This window comes from Molothrus aeneus, chromosome 6 (genome assembly GCF_037042795.1).
Source record: "Molothrus aeneus isolate 106 chromosome 6, BPBGC_Maene_1.0, whole genome shotgun sequence".
NCBI lineage: Eukaryota > Metazoa > Chordata > Aves > Passeriformes > Icteridae > Molothrus > Molothrus aeneus.
In genome coordinates, this window is record NC_089651.1 from 58,885,521 (window position 1) to 58,891,300 (window position 5,780).

A 5,780-nucleotide genomic window follows, 5' to 3' on the forward strand; every position below is an offset into this window, starting at 1 on the left:
TTCAACCCAAACCATTCAGTGATTATTCTATTATTCAGAAAGGTTAATTCATATTATCTCTATCCATGTTGGCTTTGTGCTCTGCAGATCTGTTTTTAAACACTTCTCTCTGCTCCACAGAGGTGCTCACATACAAAACTGTGCTCAAAGGTTTCATTTTTATTTTTGTGTGTGTGTTATCAGGCACCAAAGGATCCTTTGTGGGCCCAATGGAATTGCTCTGGCACAAGTTCACTGGCCTGGGGTAGTTTAAACAGAGCAAACAAATGTCAGTGCAGGACTGGCCCAAACTCTGCTCTCACTTGCCATGTTGCTGCTGTGGCATTAGGAGAGTCAGAGCCATGTGTTAGGGTGATGTCTGTGTGAAGAAGGCAATCCAGGCCAGGACACATTGTTAGAGAGGGTGAAAATGATTTAAATGATCATGAAAACCTGGTCTGCTGGAAGGTGTTCTTGTCCATGGCAGGGGGGCTGGAATAAAGAGATCTTTAGGGCCCCTTCCAACCCAAACCAGTCCACATTTCTATGATTCTATTGCTACTGCTGAGATATGCTCAGTCTAAGTTAAGGGTTGTCTTAATTCTCCTCTCTGTTATGGAAACAGCTGCTTTGAAAATGCATGTTCTCAACCAGAACCCACACCTTTTTATTCTTCCCCCTAATTTTAGGTACGTTTTACTCCTTAGTTTTCCTCTCACTGCTTTTTGAACATCCCTCAGCCCTGAGCACACTGCCCATCACAAACCACATGTTCTGAGGCAGGGATGGGGCTCAGACACAGACCTTGCTGTTTGTCATGCTTTGTTCAGTAACTCTGTGACCTTGGAGGTGCCCATGGTTAATTTGTTAAGAAAACAGCAACTTGGCAAACTTTAGAGACTTCGTTCCAGTATCTGTGAAAAGAAAGGGAGCTGCTGGTGGCCTTCCTCTTCTCTTCAGTGTTGAAGGCAAGTACCTACACTTTGATTTAGTTTCACAGTTGCTCTCAAGGTATTATAGTAGAAAATGGACATCTAAACTTGCCTTTGTGACATCCCTGTGGATGTCACAAAGTGACATCCCGGCTGCACCAAAAATAAGGATGCTGGGGACAAAATATTGAGCTGTGCTTAATCTGGGGAATAAAATATAGGAGCAGGTCAGTGCTTAATAAAGAAGTTGTTGGGTTTTTTCTCAAAGAAGGGGAAGTAGTTTGACATGAGTGTGTGACAGGGAAATAGAATTGAAAAGTTCTCTGTTGTTCTTCACTTATTAACAAAAATTCTTTAAGAAAGTTACTCCTAATAGTGACTGCATTACTTGAGCACACCAGCAAAGCTGTAATTAAGTATATTTTTCCTTTCCACCTGTCCAGATAAAAAATAAATTTTATATTTTGGAATCTGCTTTTTCACTTGGGCAAGTAAAATTTTTTTGTGGGACTTGTCAGTGCTATGGCTCTGAGGGTGTTCCCCTTCCTGGGGTTTGCCCATTTGGGGTCAAGGTCAGCTTTGAGATTGGTGCCTTGTGAAGGCTGACCTAGAATAGAGGCTGGACAGAGTTAAAGAGTCAAGTTGGGATTTATTAGGAGACCTCAATGGATCCACCCTGGGCAGCACAAGAGCCCAGCCAGGGCTACACCCCAGGTGAACCCAAAATGGTCACAAAATGCACGACTGGGCACGGGGTCTCTCCCTGGGATCAGTTCTGCTCCATTTGCACCTTGCAGTTCATTGTCCCATTCCAGCTTTAGCCCCTGCAGTCCCACCCTGCTTGTTTTTCTCTCTCCAGTCCACGGTGTTTGTGCTCTTGGGCCTGAGGTTTGGATCATTTGTCCTTGGTGCCCAGCTGGAGCAGGAATTGTTTTGTCTCCCTGCTCTGTGCACAGAGCTCACCATCCCCTACTATGAAGCTCACAAGTACACAGTAAAGCAGTAGAGAATCTGAAAAATAGAAAAGCCAAATCCTGAGCCATCAGGATAGGTCCAGCATGACCATTCCTGCTTCACCCTGTGCTCCCCATCCACTTGTTGGGCCATCTGGGCTCTCAGCTGAGCCTGGTCACTGTCACCAAGGTGTCCCTGCTTGCTTTGCTCGGGTGTGTCTGTGACAGCCAGGCCACCCTGGTCCACCCCTCCCACCTCTCTGCCACACTCAGTCCTCAGCTTCCCTTCCCTTCTGGGGCAGTGTCCAACTCTGCCATTTCCTCAGAGCAAGCCCACACCTCGCCATGCTGAGCAGGAATCCTGCACTGATTCTTTTTTTTTTTTCGTGATGCTTTCAAAATTTAGAGACAGGCACTGTGTGGGCAAAGATGCTGTCATTTCACTGAAGCAGCCTGGCTCTGATCCTCTGCAGCTCCAATAAATACAAGAGAATAGCAAAGATGTACCTGCAGGTCTGAAATTTCTGCACTGAGCTCTGCATTTAGAGAGGAAATGAAACGTGTGCTGGCAGAGGTGGGAATACCAGGTCTGTCCAAGTTCCTGAAGCAGCAAATAGAGAATTTAAAATATAAAAAATTAGATTTTTTCATAATTTAAAATGATAAAATTTAATTTATTCTAAATTCTAAGAATTTAGTATATAAAAAACATAACAAGGTTATAGGCACAGGGAAGGAGGAAATCAGGAAAATTAAAATGTGTGTGAATGTTTCAAAAATTGTTGTTCAGTCCCCACTGAGGAAAGTGGCTGTTTGAGGGCAGGGCTGGTGCTCAGGGAGGGAATCTGCCATGTAAAAGAGGTTAATGGGGAAAGGCTGCGGTTTGGGAAGTGTTGTAACGAGAGAAATCACCAGAGGGGAGTGTTGTACAGCACTCCAGCATCTGCAATTCCCACAGCACTGACCCCGTGCCATAATCCAAGTTTATTTTACCAGAGGAAGATACAAAAGTCACCGCCTGCATCTCTTTTGACAGCAGGAACATTTTTCTCCGTGTGAGACAAGGATTTGTCATGTCAAGATCAATAAGCAGGAGAATTGCCATCTCCACCTCTGTAGCTGTGTTGAAACCAAGTGTGAAATGACAGTGAGAGGTTTGACAGGTTAAAAAAAAAAGGGAATACAAACCAGAGATGTGTGAAGGATGAGTCAATCATGACAATATTTATTTCATTTCTTGGTCTTACCTCTTTTTTTTCATCCTGTAAGTGAAATCATGAGAGTCTTTGATCACTGACTGGGAGTTGGCTGCTTTTTCCCTGTCTACTGTCAGTGGCAGTAAGAAATCATGACTCAGCAGAAGGAAAAGGTGTGTCCATAACCTCATTCTCCTTCTGATAAGGTGCTCTTAAGCTTTTCAGGAAGAGTTTCCTTCTGTCTGCTACCCTGCCAAAACTCCTTTTACTTCTCCCTGTCTCCTGAGAACACAGTGCCCTTCAGTAGTACTGGAAAAAACAAGGCAAAGAGCAGAGAAAATCTCTTTCTGTTGAACCCAGGTTTGATGTGTGCTTAGAAACCCAGTGAAAATGCACTTAAGAGCAGAGATGCTGCTTCAGAGATGATTTCATGGGAGAGGATTGACTCTACTGTGCCTGGCATCTGGCCTGGGAAGCTGATGAGGAATGATTAATTTCAAATGATGCACTGCACTGTGGATAGCTGGAGACAGCTCTCCTCTTCCCAAACCTCAACTGAGAATGGGAAAGAAGGAAGAGTTTGGGGGAAGGTGCCAGTGTGACTTCCAGGAAAGCTCAAAGTGTGGCTGCAAGGCTGATGCTGGGGAGTAGCCCTGGCACAGCAGGGAGGGTGCTGTGAGAATTGGGCATGCCTGCCTTTCTCATCCATCACTGTTCCCTGCTCCCAGCGTTGCACAAGGAGGGATTTGCACTTGGGCAAGCCAATATGTTGCTCTCCTTGCATGAACTGTTCACCCACACACTGTGACCCATCCCACTTCATGGTGTGAAAGGAGCACAGTGGCAGAAATTCAGTGTAGTAACAGCCATCAGCAGTGTCAGGCTCAGTCTGGCCCCCGTGGCTGGGTTTGCTTTATAGCTGTCAAGGAGAACAGTTACAGCATATTAAAAAAATCATGTGATGCTGTAAGTGAGCTTGCTGAAAGCTCTACAATAGAGACAGACCCAAACTGTAGTGCTTTGGAAAAAATAGAAAACCAAACCCAAAACCCAATAATAATCTGCCTAAAGCTGATGAAAATACCATGTAGCAATTTAGGTCATTAAACTACGATCATTCTTTTTAGAATGTCCTCTGCTAGTTCCTGATTTGCTGATAGATTCTCTAAGGTATGAAATATTTCATAAGTGCCTTAAAAAACTGAAGGTGAGGATGGAAATTTAGTAAAAAAGGAGAGAGTTGAAAGGAGTTAGGGAATTATGGACACATCAGTTTACCTTCAATTTCCTGAGAAATCCTGGAACAAATAATCAATTTGTAAGCATGTAAGAGAGACAAGGAGATTAGAGACAGTCAACATGGATTTGTCAAGAACAAATCATGTCAAATCAACCTAATTTCCTTCCATGGCAGAGTAACAGCCTTTGGGACAGAAGGGAAAACATTCCAGTTGTGAGTCTTGACATTAGTTAGACTTTTGTTGGGAAAGACATAAACAAGACAAGGAATATTTTAAATATGGAGTTACAAGGAGCTGAGTGCAAAGTGTTTCAGAGTTTCACCAGGAAGGTGTAAGAGATGTGTAGTGACCAGGAGAATTCTGAAAAATGTGACCTGTATGAACAGTAAGTCCTATAATAAACTATAAAAAACTCCTAGAGAGGTTATCATGGAAAGCTTTCAAGAACAAAAATCACTCAGCTCATCCCTGTCCTGTTACACAGGAACAGAGTAGAGAAGGTTCTTGAGGTCTTTTTGTACTCTGCTTCTATTAAACCTTCAGCCATATAATAATCTTTGATTGTCTGAAGTGGATTTTACAGCACAGAATCACCTGTGCAACAGGGAGCTCAGGCCATGTCACTCACATTAATGTCACTGGCAGAGCACTGAAAACAGAATTAGCCAAGTGTTTTGTGACTGCCAATCTAATTTAGTAAAAGTTACATTGCCTGAGTACTAATCAGTGTTCCAGTGTAAAGTGTTGTACAAAACTTGTTTTCTTGTCTTATATGACACTACATGGACAAATTCCCCTTTCAACAGGATTCCCCAAGAGAGCAGAGGGAAAATAGCTGGCCTGGGAAGTGAAACTCCTGCTTGCTCCACACCACACTGCTCCAGTGCTGGGCCTGTCATTCACCCTTCACTGTGGCATAGGTATTTGAGATAACCAGAAACAGAAACTCCAAAGTGCTGCAGGGAATTAGGCAACTTAAACCACCATCCTTACTAAAATTTATTACTGTGCATGTATAAACCCTTTTTTTTGCACTTAAGGCCAGTACATCCAGTCCTGGTATTTTACTTGGGACTGTTCATGACCTTAAGCTTAGATGTGGGTTTAAGTGTATTGCTGGCTGGGATCTCAGGGTTTTTCCTGGATTTTTTATTCTCCCATTCACACTGAATCAATTCCTGATGCCACTGAACAATAACTCAGCTCTGGTTTCCCCAGGGGAGGAATCCAGCTCATATTCTACACTGACCGTCATGCAGGGCCAGGGATAGGCAGAGGTATTTTGCTTTTGGGGAGGAAACCCAAGTTTCCACACTCCCCTCTGAGGCATAAAAGAGCTGCCTGCAGTGCTCAGAATAGTTCAAGGGAATTTTTTTAATGCTTTCAAAAATATCCTCCAAGTGAGCATTGGCAGTGTCTTCTGCACCACCTGCTAGTGATACTCTGGAAATCAGGAGTGGCTGAAGGAGGATGGTTGGA